The following is a 15939-nucleotide window of genomic DNA, read 5'->3' as shown; positions in this document are numbered from 1 at the left end:
AATTTGCAATTGTTTGAATTTTTATTATCATACATCAAACAAGATTCTTGGGTTTCAATGGATTGGGTGGAATTAAGTCAGTGTGGTTGACCATCATAGATACTTCACTCTATTTCTATGATATGCAAGATTTTCAAAAGAGATTAAGAGCAGAGCCAGTTCATCCCATAACAGAGAAACTTTTGGGAAGAAGATTAGTAGAAGTAGTTGGATTTCCTGTAGCAATACAAGCCCCAAAGTTGATTTTGGAATGCATCAATCATTACAACCTAGATACAAAGTAGATTCTATTGCCTAACCAAACAATGCTGATTCCAATTGATCCCCAAGTAGTAGTGAATTGCTTATGGATTCCAGAATGGGAGGAGTTCTTTCATTTAATGATGGGAAGAGCTATGTCTAAATTCTCTTTGAAGAAGATGGTCTGGAGGAAGGAGATCATGCAGTCTTGGTTTCAAAGGTTGAGGGGAGCTAAGAGTAAAGTCCCTAAAACTCTTTTCGACATAGACCTCAAACCAAAAATTGTTGACATTTTGGTTCTGTTGCATCGACTCAAAGGTGAGGTAGAAGCCTTTAATTTTGTAGAGTAGTACTTCTTTTTGGTGCAAGTTATTTTCTCAGACACACAGTATATTGACTGGGTGTATGAGGTCAGTGAGCATCTTTTTAGGGCTCTTAGTGCAGCTAAGTTTCGTATATACATGTTGGCTTCTCTTCAATTATGGCCAGGACTCCCTAGAATTGAGAAATTTCCTGATAATATAAAAAGTTATGAGTTTTATACATGCTTGCAATTACAGAATAGTTATGCAAAATATATCCAGGTAAATGATGAATTCACCATGAGGATTTGCAGATAGCTCCAAGGGTGTCTGGAGTGGAGATTCAGTCCAGAAGTGATGGAAGCCATCAGCCAATTTGGTAGTTATTTCATTCAGTTCTCATCATTTTCTTATTTGCATCTTGCAGCGTTTGATGGATTTCCACTGAAGCTACCCAAGTATCCAAATGATATGATCATGCTCATGGAGATTGTGAGACAAGCAATCCAATTGAACATGTTGAGCACCAGCCTAAAGAAGAAAGGGTATGAATTCCCTATAAAACTTGGAGCATACAGTTGTGAGACTAGATTGGATGCAAAGAATATACTCAAAGCATTCGAGAGAAAATACAAATTGGAAGAATATGAAGTAGTAAGGCCCATCTTTGATCCAAATGGATATGCTAGAGATGTGCTTCGAATTGGAAGCGTAATCAAACATGTGACAACCATGGAAGATTATTGGGTAGATTGTAAGAATGAAATGGAGAGAGTCAAGATTGTGCCTTTGCCAAATTTACAATTGATTAGGTAAAGATATATGGTATAAATTTAAATGTGAAAGGGCTGGAAGATGATGGTCAAAATATGTACAGTAATACATATTTGACTAAGTTGAGGAATACTCCCATTAGTTCTGAACCATATGTTGACATAGAAGAAGACTTCAATGTCTTGATGGAAAGAATTATCAAAATGATTGGGAAGTTGGTTGAGTGAAGAGCTAAGAAAGGCCAGAGCAAGAGCAAAACTACTCAAGCTTCTCCACCTATAGCTACTCTTGCTTCATCTCAAAGTGTCACACCCAGTGCTACTACCACAGCTGCTCAAGGACCAGCCCAATCTGTAGGAGGACGTGATCAAACCTTAGAAAAGAATGTTCCAATAGCCCCAACCTATCAAGGTGGATCACTACCAGTCATTGGAGCTTGAGCTAAAGCTGAAAAAGGAAAAAAAGAGTAGAAAGATGGAGCTCCTGCTCTAGTCTCGTCTCCACATGCCACTCTACCCCCATCCCCTTAGCCTTCTCAAACTCCATCTCCTCATGTCACCCCTATCTTATCCCCTCACCATAGCCCTACTCCATCTATAAGTTCTCCTATTCTAAAGCCCATTGTTTCTCCTATTCAAATAGTAGAGATTGGGGATGATAAAAGTAGTAGTAGTGAATCCACTGAGTCTAATGAAGTTGCAAAGAAAAATCAAGAAGAAGAGAAAGCTTTAGGTTCATCTTGACTTCTTTCTCAGGATCCGAAGAACCTCTTTTCTGCAACTACAGTGGCAATGACTCTAGTAAAGAAGAAAATGTTCAACATTGAATCACTTGGAACAACCTCCAAAGTGACTAGTATAGAGTCTTCACTCAAGGATATTTTGGAAAAGAAGAGGAAAAGAAAAGATGAAAGTGTTCCTTCAAAGGATGTTGTATCTCAAGTGGTTCACTCAGGATTTTCCATAGTGAAAGCTAAAAAGTAGAAGACCTTATCAATTTTGGGAGAAGATCCAAAAATAGGGCACTTAACTATGGAGGTAGCAAAACCAAACAAGGCAGGGAGAATTGAAGATATGATGCCAGAGGACCTCAAGTTGTCAAAGATCAGAATGAAAGATGAAATAGAAGAGTTAGGAAGGTTTATCAGGCAATTGGTTGTTCCATTGGCAATTATTACTCATGTGCCTAGTACTGAAAATCCTTTAGCAAAAGAGGTACAAGCTTTCATATCATAGCTCTACAAAGATAGGCATTTTGGTCAGATTAGAAAGGAACGGACTGAGAAACTCAATGTAGATGGAGTTTCCCTAATTGATGAAATTAGAAATATTGTCCTTCAACTAGAAACTAAAAATGATAATATTACATCTAACAGTAATGCCTTGGCTAGAGAAAGGGTGAGGTGTATAGATTGCATTTCTCTCTTGAAGATGGTTATTCAAATGAAAGAAAAGGATGCAGTGGAAACAAAGATTCTAAAGAAAGGAAATGAACCCCTAAATGAATGGCTCTAGAGTATGCAATTCAAGCTGGAAATGATTCAAGAAGCTAAGAAGGAACTCAAAGAAATAGAGGACGAAGCCAAGAAGACCCAGGATAGAGCATTTGAGCTTATGTGAGGATTGCACACTACATCACAAACCAGTGGGCAAGGGAAATCCTTTATTAATGTAGAAGTAATGAAGAATAATTTCTCTACATATTTAAGTAATATGTCTGATATAGCTTCAAGTAGTCAAAATAGAGTGATAGAACAACAAACACTTGGTAGATGCATGCACGTGGCTACTGAAGAAGTGACAAGTCAGCTGAATGAAGTAAAATAACTAGCTTTAGAATATTCAAGGTGGCTTTTGAGATTCACCAACTTGCAAGTAACCAATCATGAAGAATTGATTCCCATCATAGTGGTTGTTAAAACATATAGGAAGAAAACTAAAAAGGGGAAGAAGTTCAAGTGATTCAGATTACCCCCTTTTCATTTTGTGTTGTAAATTTTGAAATCTTTGTTAATGTTTTGATATGATAAATTGGCATCTTGTCATTTCTCATCTAGAGAAGATGAACTAATTAATATTCCTATTGTAATGGTCATCTCTCAAATCCTATATGTATGAAATTCAATGATTAATCAAGCGTCAGCAAAAAAATTGGTGTGAGATACTTTTTATTGCAGAGACAATTGAGAGTAGTCAATATCAATCATTTTTTGTTTTGTAGAATTGATTAAGTTAGTATTTTCCTCATATGTTTTGGAATTGGAATGAGGAATAAACAGAGCTTTACTTCCCCTGTTCATAATACAGTGAATGAATGTAATAAGCATTGTTATTGTTTATTGAAAGAGGAAATTTTAGTATAGTTAATTAGTAGCAGTAGTTTAGATTCAAGTTTTCATAGTTAGATATCAGAAGGCTTTGTGAATTCATAAGATTGTGAATACATAAAACTAGTTAGATACTTAAAACTCAAACTTGCTTGAGTTAGGTCTTGTCTAAGTCTGACTCGGTTATACCTCTACTATTCTCAGGTCAAGAACATACATAAAATTAGATGAGTAGGAAAAAACATAATTCATTGAGTATCATTCATATGGGAGTTGTACCTACCAATTCAAAGAAAAGCCAGTAACCATAAAATAGTTTTTCAACTGTTGTAAATAGATATTGTTCATAATCCAAGCATTGAGAGTCATATTTTCACAGAATATAAAAGAACAAATATGTTTACCAACACACCCCTAGTTTACCTCTTAGATACTCATGAGCATTGCTAAGTAATGATTTTATGAAAATATCAACAATTTTCTCTATTGTGTTAACATATTCCATCTTCACCTCTTTATCTTGAACTAATTCTCTCAAGTAACGATACTTGATTGCACTGTACTTAGTCTTTCTATGCATCACAGGATTCTTTGATATATTTAAAACACTTTTATTATCACAATAAAGTATTACTATTTTAATGATCTCTTCCTTCATACCTTTGAGTAGCTATTTGATCCATACAATGTTTGTACAATTTATAGCAACAACAACATATTTAGCTTTAGTAGTAGATTATGAGGTATAGTTTAGTTTCTTGCTAGTCCATGTAACCAACCTCTTGCCTAAGAAAAATGCTCCTCCATTGGTGATTTTTCTATCATCAATTTTTCTAGCCCAATTGACATCACCACAGGCTCTTAATTCAAAATTTTCATGTTTCTTGTAGTATAGACCATATTCCTTTGTTCCTTTTAGATACCTCATTATTCTCTTTACAACCATCAAATGATTCTCTCTAAGATTAGTAGAGAATCTAGCAATTATCCCTATGGATAATGCAATATCAAGTCTTCTATGTACTAGATATTATAATTTTCCAATCATAGACTTGTATAATGTTTGATTCACCTTAGTTAAATCATCATTCTTTGAAAATTTATGTCCTATCACCATAGGTGTTCTTACTGGTTTCAAATACTCCAATCCAAAAGGTTTCAATATCTCCTTGGCATACTTTGACTAAGTGATGTATATACCATATTAATCTAATGTACTTACAAACCCACAAAGAATTTGATCTCTCCAAACATAAACATCTCAAATTCTTGCTTCATTTCATTTGCAAAAGCCTTACATAACGCATCTTAACCTCAAAATAGGATACCATCAATAAAAAATTCATATAAAAAATAACCTTTTCCTCTCTCTATCCTCATGTATAGATTTTTTTTATCTTCAATCTTTTCAAATCCAATCTTCTCAAGAGAATTATAACGTCTCTCACACCATTCTCTTGGTGCTTGTCTCAAACCATATAAAGCATTGTGTAACCTACATACCACATTCTTATTGTTAGAATTAACAAATCCTTTTGGCTATTCTATATAATCTTTTTCCTCTAGTATGCAATTTAGAAATGTATATTTAACATCCATTTGATAAACTTTGAAACCTTTGTATGTAGAATAAGCAAGCAGAGTCCTTACTCCTTCCAATCTAGCAATAGGAGAACATGTTTTTCCATAGTCAATTCCTTCTTATTGTGTATATCCTTTGTAGAGTAATCTTTCCTTGTTCCTTATGACTTAACCATTTTTATCTAGCTTATTTCCATATACCTATTTGGTGCCAATTACATCTTTATCTTTTGGTCTAGGAACTAGAGTCCATGTCTTGTCTTTCTTAATTTGTTCAATCTCTTCTTCCATGGCTTTACTCCAATCCATATCTTCCATGGTATCTTTTATTGTTTTGGGTTCTTTCATGCTTAGAAAACATGTATCATTCCTTAATTTGATCCTTTTCATTGGCCTAGCATCTTTATCTCCAATAATTTGTGCAATAGGATGATGTCTCTTGACATATTTAGACAATATTGGTTTAGCTCTAGTTTCTTCATTTGGTCTATCTACTTTAGACTCACTATGTACATCTTTGTTAGGTAGTTCAACATCTCTCTCATGTACACTAATCTTAGAATTAAAATGTGTGTCAACTTCATTCTATAACTTAGAATCTAAATGTAGCTTCATTCTTGAATGCAACTTGACATTTATAGTATGTGACTCTGCAGTCACTGAAAGCTGTTGTTGGTTTGTAGCTTGATTTGTAACATCTTCTTTAGTAGACATACCTTCATAAAAAATATACAAATAATTTTTGTTATTCTTATTTCTTCGTAGATTCAATCCCATATACTTCTATATATTCATCAAATTTCACATTTTCACTTTCCACAACTTTATTAGTGTTAGTATTTAAACACTTATAAGCTTTACTTCTTGTGGAATAACCTAGGAATATACCTTCTTCACTTTTTGCATCTAGTTTTCCATTCTTGAAATCATTGAGAATAAATCATTTTCTTCTAACTACCCTAAAATATTTTACATTGGGTGAGTATCCATACCATAGTTCAAAAGGTATTAAATAAACTCCTTTCTTGACTTGTACACGATTTAGGATATAGACAACTATACTAACAACTTCTCTATAGTATTTCAAAGAAACATTTTTCTCCATCATGAGTGTCCTAGCACAATCCATTAATAACCTATTCCTCCTTTCAAAAATTCCATTTTGTGGAGGGGTGCTAGGAGAAAATGTCTTTCCTTTGATTCCTCTATCATTATAGAATATCTCAAACTCATTTGATGTAAATTCTCCTCCTCTGCTAGATCTTAAACATTCCAGAATTTCACCTATTTCCTTCTCAACTCTTGATAAGTACCACTTAAAGTTTTGGAAAGCATCATATTTCTATTTTATAAATATAAATGTCACCATTCTAGAATAATCATCAACAAGTAGCATAATGTACTTATCTCCTCTATAGCTTTGCACTTCAATTGGTCCACACAAGTTAGTATGAACAATCTCTACTATTGCTTTAGAGGTATGAGTTTTACTCTTAAAATATGGCTTTGTCATTTTTCCTAACTGACATTGTTTGCACATTATATTATCAAGCTTCTTCAACTTAGGTAGCCCTGTAACTTTTCTCATGTTATTGATATGAACCAAGTTATGAAAATTAACATAACATAACCTCTTGTACCATAACCACACATCATGAAATTTCACAATTAGACAAGTAGCATCCTCTATATCAAGGTCAAATAGACTACTCCTAGTTTTATCACCCTTTCCAATTAGATTTTTATTAGTATCATATATCTTAGCAATCTTGTTTTCAAACTCAACCTTACATCTTGAATTATTCAATTGTGACACACTTAATAGATTATAGTTAAGTACTTCAACATAGTATGCATTGTCACATAAAATATTTTCTATAAGTTTGATAGAACCTTTTTCTTTTATCAAACATGGTCCATCATTACCCAATATTACACTATTTCTATCATAACTATTCAAGGTAATGAACTTACTTTTATCTCTAGTCATGTGATGTGAACACCTACTATCAATGATCCATCTGTCATTATTGTTCACACAAGACACAAGTGCAATTGCCTCATCTTCATTATATTTGTCCTTCATTATAACATACACCAGTTCATGATCATGTTCTTTAGATTCATCTTTTTTTTCCTCTTCAACAATTTAGCAAGACTTCTTGCCTTTATCTTTGTAACCTTTGCTTTCTTCATCTCTTCTAGTTTTATACTTTTCACCACCTTTGTAGTTCTTCTTCTATGGACATCTAGCAGAAATACAACCAACCTTATTGCAATTTAAAAAAATATAGGTAATGTACCTTTAAACTTTCCCCTTCCTTTATGGAATCTCCTTTCTATTAGTGCTTCAAGTTTATCTACATCCTCCTCATTTGTATCACTCTCATTGGACATATACTTTGTCCTTTCCTTCTTCACATTATGTTCTTTCAATAACAACTTAGCTTTGAAAATAGATTCAATATTTTTAGGTTTGTAATTATCAAATTTAGATAGCTCAAACGTAGTGAGTCTACCTACTAGACATTCAAGAGATTGAATATTCCCTAGTATACATCTCAATTCTTGTATTGTATAAACTCAAATAGAATATATAGGTAGTAGTGTTATTAAAACTTTTCTTAACATATTATAATCATCTATTCTACTAGTAGCTCCTCTTATTGCATTAACAAAAAAATTGTATCCTTGAGAAATATTGGGCAATATTTTCAACTTCTTGCATTCTCATATCATCAAATGTACCTCTGAGACTCTTAGATATAGCTCTTAAAAGATTCATCTCCTACATAGATTGTGTGTAAAGAATCCAATATTTTCTTTACACTAACAAGGCTTTTGATGTCATCAAATTTAGCATAGCTTAGGGTAGAGGCATTCTCCAACATTTCCTAGTTGTGTTCTTTCTTCTTTATCAGATATTTAGAAGTCAGGGCTTGAGGAGGATCAACATGCTCAGTAGTGGTGGTAGATTGTGTATGATCTACAAGTCCTCCAAGGTGTACCTTCATTAAACATTTTCATGTAGAAAAGTTATCTCTATTAAGCTTGGGTACATCTCTTTTTGACATCTTGATCTTTGTGCTTCTCGTACCTTCAAACTAATCCTAATAAGAAGATGTCTTTGATACCAATTGTTGGAATTATTTGGAATAATTGAGAGGGGGGGTGAATGAATTATCCAATGCCCAAATGTATAAAAAAAACTTTTTATAGCTTAATGAACCCATAAAAAATTTATCATCATGCATGCACCCATAAGATTATGTAATCACTTAAAACTTGTAGGTTATTGTCAAATCAATTTGCTGAAATGTAAACATGAAACATAATAGATTCAACAACACACTTAATACAATGATTCACATGGAAACCTAATTTGGGAAAAAACACCTATAACATGCTACTCTTTTCACTCGTTTGAAGTGATGCCCTATGAAAGGCCAACCCTATTAAAGGTTACAATAGACACTATTAACTGTGACCTATTAAAGGATTTCAATCACTCTATTAGGAGTGAGCCTTGTTAGAGGACTTTAGACCATTAACTTGGAATGCCATTTGGTTAAAGGATTTACAAATGACTATAAGCTCAACCTTAATCTAATGATTTAACCTAGACTAATAAAATTATTATAGAGTAACAATAAGTCTTGATTTGATAACAACTTACAACTCCATTTCCAGATTATAGATCTCTATTTCAGTCCTTCATTCTACTTGGTTTTCAAACATTTCAGCTCTAATAGAATGTTCACTCTTCAAGCATCCATACCATTAAGCCTTCTTGCTTAACATGCCAATGCAGACTCTCAATTAGGTCACTAAATGAAGCAATACCCTTGAATTCTTGTCTTCCTTAGGTTTTCACACATGATAACCCTTGCTTCTAACCAACCATCCCTACAAATAGAGAATTATGATCCTTTTCCATTCTTTCTCGATTGTCCAATTTAGGGTTAGGACATATTAAGTAGGATTCAATGAATCTATCCCTCATTCCATATCACTTTTAGAAATCTTGTTTAAATTTTCCTCAAAATGGTTTGCCATGAATTCTGTGCCACCAGCTCATCAATCTTATCTTTCATTTGGTTCACACAATCTAAGAAAAAAACCTTGTGAGCTTAGATCCATCGAATTCACAATGTTTCTAATAATGCTAGCACCCAACATTAAATTGCTTCTAATGCTCGACACATATTGTATTTCTTGAGATCCTCTATAAAAATCACTTGGCATGAACTAAAGTTTATTGGTTCTCGACATCAACTAAACTTTTCTTGACATTCACTTTTTTTCTTGACATACACTAAAATAGACTTTTACTTAGCTCCAACTAATTTTTTGCTTGGCTTGTACTAACTTTTCTTGGAACCTACTATCCATTCAATTAAGCTTGGTAGACAAACTTTGTTTAACTTATTCTTCTAAACTTTCTTAGTGTAACCAACCTTTGCAACCTTAAGTAGATTATCAATGCACTATGAGATCACTATCTTAGGGATTCTTGTACTCATTTGTTTAATATCATAACTCAAGATTTCCTCTAGGTGCTATTGTTATATCTTTTGATCAAATCCTCTTCATTAATCAAATAGTGTACTTAAATCATATAAGCAGTTGTCTTACTAACAAAAAGCAAGTTTGACATTAGTGAAAAACAATGATTGAAACACATTTATCATACTTGTAACAATCTATTTTCAGCAATCTCCTTCTTAACAAAAACTTCATGCAATAAAATACTCTTTATATTTTCATTATATTTATTCACATGGATCTATGTACTTCCTTGCACAGTTCTTTTAGAATCTTTGCACAAGCTTTGGTCAATAGACTATCAAAAAAAATTTGTTAGAGGTATTTCCTTACTTGGTTTACAACAGTTACTCACCTAAAGTCATTTCCTCATGTAGATGTGTCACAAATTGTCTAGAAATAGTGAGCTATTATTAGCTTCCTTACCAAAACTTGATCCAAATATGGTCTTTTTTTGAAAACATTAAGTCATTTCTCTATTTGCAATAGTTTGAAACTCAAATGACTTGCTCAACTTATCACTTTTGATCCACACACAAACTAGTGTCATTAGTTAGTTTGTTCTATTCTTCTTCTTCTTTTTTGTCATATGTTGGATCATGATAGTCAAAACCCTCAGCTATTCTAGCTATTTATTTCACTATTACTTCTTACATACTTACTTTGAGACAATGTTATAAGTGTGATCCTTGTTCAAACTTTTTCATAAGTCATTGTCTATGACTATTGAACTAGGAGTGGAAAAATATTTCCTCCCCATAGACCAAGATGAGGTTGAGGTAGAAGTTAAAATTGTGGGAAAGCTCATTCCCAATTATACATACAATCTTAGTACATTGAAAGACCCTCGTGATCTCTTTCACTTATCGGCCCACCTAATGCTCAAAGAGTTTTTTCCATAAACTTGCAACAAGTTCAGAATTTTTTATTCCAAGAACATCCAAACATTGACATGACACCTATGTTTTTTCATAGAAAAACTAAATTTTTGTTTGAAATACTTATATAACCTATACATGCTGCAAACCTCCACAGCCCTAAAATGGTAGATCAAGATCAAGAAATTAGTGAAAATAGTAGGAGAGAAAACAAAGAGGAATTCCAAAGAAATGAAAGGATGAAGGATACTTACACCTATACAATTGATTATGGGGACATTGAAGAGATTACCCTATAAGACATAGAGAAATGTCATAAAGATAAAAAATTCTAGAAACTGATGGAACCATACTCCATGATGAGAAAGTAAAATACTTCCTGAAACTTGGTCAAGAAGGAGGAAAACTATCTCAACATTTCAATGTTGAAACAATTATCACACAAGAAGAAGAATATGAGACTTCCAAGTTACAAAAATAACTCTAGGTCATGCAAGATAAATTAGCCCAAATGTTGTGAGACTAGGGTAAACTAGCTAAATAGTATACATTAGACACTTTTTATCCATTTCCTTTTGATAAGGACTTGTACATGACTCCTTTTTCTAGAGGAGTTGAGCTACCCAAATATGAAAAATTACTAGGAACATCCAATCCCCAAGATCACTTTAGGGAGTTTGGTGCTTTGTCCATGGAATTCATGCACAATCAAACATATCTTATCTGCTTGTTGACATGGAGTCTAGGCGGTCAAGCCATGGAATAGTTTTCAAGACTACCTATTGGAATTAAAACATTTGATGAGATTGCTAAAAAATTTATTCAACAATAGTCACATAAAATACAACATCTAGTCAACATATGAGATCTATGTAACCTTAAACAAAGAGTTAGAGAACCTTTCCTAATATTTCTTCAAAGATGGTGACAATTGAATACTAAATATTCATGTAAGATCCCAAAAACTAAAATACTTGGTATCTTTATGGGTAAAAGAACAAACCTATGTCACCTTTTATAAAGAAATGGGATATCAGAATGTGACAAGTCAACATTAATGACAAAAAAATGGTATTTGTGTTTAGGATTTGAAGACAATGTAAACTGATGAAATGTGTAAAATTGGATGATCTTTATGCCTATAATTTTTATAATTTTTTGAGCAATAATATATTCATTTTATTTTATATTGAAGTCCCTTTTTTAACTATTAAGAGTATAGGGTATAGATCCTATCAAACAAGTATATGAAAATCATCTTTTTTTGTTTTGATTTGAAAATATGTTATATATGACATGTATATCTAGGGAATAAAAAAAGAAATGATTATTTATGATGTATATTTTCTTTGTTATAAGTACTCAAGCTCAACCTTATTAGAATGCAATAGTTTTTTCCTCCTATCAAAACTTCCCTATCAAATCAACACCTTGAAAAAAAAGTACATATTCATGAAGAGGATTCTCTCCTCTAGAGATAAATATAATTTTTGATTTTCTTGATATGTTTTACTATTTTTTTTCCTTTTTTGAGGGAGCATCTTCTAAAATGTTAAAATATCAACTTATAATATTTTCAAATTATAACATATTATAACTAGTAAAAACACTCAAAAATTTATATAATGATGATATTGAATCCAAGATCTAAAAAAGGGTAATTTTAGTTTTTGAAAAAAATTGAGTTTTGATAGAGAAATGAGATTTGACCTAAATAGGTTTTGGTGTCCTAAATAGTGATACAGATATGTGTTTTTACCCTTATGGATAATCTTTTACCTAGTTTTGGGTACATAATACAACTTTAAGGTTTGCATACCTTTGAAGACATAATTATAAAAGCTATCTAAATAGAGGATTTCATGGTCAAAAAGGGTGAACTAACCCTTCAAAGGGAAATCAAACAAGGATCTACCTCTACCAAATAAAAATTCAAGTATGTTAATAAAAATTGGGAGGTAGTACATGATGGAGTGGAGGACAATATGTTGAAAATAATTTGTTAATTGTGTATTGTATTTGACATTACACAAAATGTCATATGTATACCAAATAGTGTATATTGAGATCACTTGGGAAATGAAGATAGTTTCCTATTCTTGCTGAGTATTCTAGTGTTTCTCGAGTTCAAAAGGTAGTGACTACTAAGTTCACTCAGTCATTAAATAGAAGTTCACAGAAGTTGAGTGTTAATTGAGCTTATTCAGGTAACAAAGGAAAAATTGGATGGAACTAGTGTTAATCGAGCTCACTTGGTTACTGAAGGAACTTAGTGAAAATGCAATGTTAAACAAGTTCACTTGATTAATACAATAAAATCATTTCAAAGTTAATGTCTACCATATAGGGTCAACTAACAAAGGATTTTCTCGTTTTGGAATATTGAGTTTAATGGATTTGTTTGTTGGTTCTAGCCAACTGAGTGAATGCATATTAATTGTTCTAAGATATATTCAAGACAACTTGACAATGTATATGATATAAGCATAATGTCAAGTTGAGGATTGAATGTGTGCAAGTGTATAGAATAATAGAAGATTCTAAGAGGAAGTGAATTTGAAGGATAAGCATAATATCCTTGAGGAGCTACAAATATATATTCGATTAGGAAGGAACAAGTATTCAAGCCAAAATTGAGATATGTAATCAACAATTTAGTTACATTAGAAATTAGGTCATCTTACCCTCTAACCATTTTAGCAATGATCTAAATCGTATAACAAAGTTGGCTTAACAATTATTTGTAAATCCTCTAACAAGGTGGCATATCTAGATTGAAGTATCTAAAAGACCTCTGACAAGACCACTCCTAACATGGTGATTAAATTCTCTAATAGGGTGAGACCTAACAATGTGTTTTGTAACCTTTAATATGGCTGGCTCCTAACAGGGCTCACTTTAGAAGAGTGAAAATAGTAACTAGTTGCAATTGGTTGTTTTTCCCAAATTGGGTTTCCACATTAAATCTTGGTGTCACTTGTGTTCATGATATTTATTTCATGTGTATGAACCTAAGTTAATTAAGGTTAATCATAGATAATATCTTAATATTTTCATGTTAAGAATTTTCTAAGTTATAATTATTATTTTAGTGGTTACCAAGTTACAACAAAATATCAGTATTAACTAAGTGTTTAAGTGTTTTTCAAGAAACAATATCTTCAATAGTCTTTATGTCTTGTGCTAACATCTAAGGGATCTACAATTTATTTTAGTGGTAACTAATTCACCCATCCTCTCTTAGTTACTCATCTTATATTTCCAAAAATTGGTATTAGAGCTTTTGGTGCTTGCATAGAAGGTTTCAAAGAGCTAAGCTAAAGATCAAGATATCCTACAAAAGAGAGATCCCAAGCTAAACATAGATAACTTCAAGGCATGGTAAGAAATTATGAGACTACATTTGGCAACCATTGGAGATTCATGTCTAAAGTACCTAGACACGATATATATGACACCTGCTAGAACTATGATTGTTAATGAAATTGTAGAGAAGAAGAGTCATAACATTATGATGATTGATATTGCTTCATCTCTCAACTATATCACTATTTCGAATTTGATAAAATCAAAGACTATGGGAATGCTTATGAGATGTGGATCAAGATGAAGGACATGTATGGAGGAGATGATAATGTAAGAAGAGGTAAAGCTAAAAGTCTCAGAGGATAGTTTGATCAAATAAAGATGAGAGAAGATGAGAACACTACAAAGTATAGTGATATAATCAAAGCTTCATGAGGAAATATTGAAGATGAGATAGTGGTAAGTAAGTTTCTCAGAAAACTTCTTCTTATATATGCAGTCAGAGTATTAGAAATTCAAGAAATGAGATGCAAACAAAAGAATGACATAACATTGGATGTAGTAGTTGGAAGATTGATAATATTTTATGACAATTATGTTCCTCGCTCTAGAAATCTTGACTCTACATTTGAAGCCAAGATGTCACTCAAGAACAAAGCTAAAAGATCAAAAGCCAAACAATCTAAAAGTAGAGGGAAAGATAGTTTTGGTAGTGATCTTGAAACTAATGAGGCATTACATGCAATAAGGTATCCCAAAGGAAAAGGAAAGTACAAAGGTAAAATTCTTTTGATATGCTTTCTTGTGAAGATGTGCAACACATTGCTATAAAGTGTCCAAATAGAGAAAGAAAAGATGAAAAGAAGCACCAAAAGTACAAAGGCAAGAAGGATTTCAAGAACTTTAAAGGTAAGAAATCTTTTTTTATGGCTAAAGATTCAAATAATAGTGATGACGATGAGATGGTCTATATTTTTGTAAAAGATGAATCCGATGATGCAAAAGATAAAATGACACTTATTTCTCATGTTAGAAAACATGATACATGGATGATTGATAGTGTGTTTTCTCATCATATGAATGGTAAAAAAAAAGGTTTAAACATATGGAACACTATGATGGTGGAAGCATGAGATTTGGAAACAATGAACCATGTTGCTTAAAGAGAAAGGTTGTATCTCACTAACTAATGAACCTAGATCTGATAATGCTTATTGGGTTGAAGGGATAAAAAATAATCTACTAAGTGTGGCATAGTTAAATAACATTGAATTAAAGGTAGAATTCAAGAATGGGAAGTCAAAGGTGCTAGATGGAAATAAAATCTAGCTGGGTCTAGTAACCAAACAAAAGGTAACATATTCTAATTAGATCTTAGTGAAAGTTTATGTTTCATTGCTCAAGCAGAATAAAGTTGGTTATGGCATAAAAATGTTATGTTAAGTAAACTTTGATAATTTGATCAAGATAAGAAAAAGAAAAATTGAGAGGTATTCCTAGTTTGAGGAAACTTGATATGGGCCTATGCAAAAATTGTCAAATTGGTAAGATGGGCAAAACAAGTTTCAAAAGCAAGAACTATCATTCTGAAGAAGTCTTGGAGCTCATTCATACAAACTTATGTGAACCTATTGGAATAGAGAATTATAGTGGAGATAGATACTTTATTCTTTTTTTTGATGATTATTCTAGAATAATTATTATAATATATCTAAAAGAGAAGTCAACAACTATTCGAAAGTTTAAGTGGTATCTAGAAAGAGTTCATAAAGAAATTGGAAAGAAGCTAAAGTGTTTGAGGTTAGAAAAATGTGGAAAATTCATCTCTAATTAATTCAATGAATTCTTCATAGAAAGATGAATCAAAAGAAAATTATTAGCCCCTGGTACACCACATAAGAATGGCATAGCTGAAAGAAGGAGCATATCCATCATGGATTTTGCAAAACAATTATAGAAAAGAATGTTGCAATCAAATACTAGAAGG

The sequence above is a fragment of the Cupressus sempervirens genome, chromosome 10 (assembly GCF_028749045.1).
Source record: "Cupressus sempervirens isolate cs-2001-9-10 chromosome 10, ASM2874904v1, whole genome shotgun sequence".
NCBI classification, from domain to species: Eukaryota; Viridiplantae; Streptophyta; class Pinopsida; order Cupressales; family Cupressaceae; genus Cupressus; species Cupressus sempervirens.
This window is presented reverse-complemented; position numbering follows the sequence as displayed.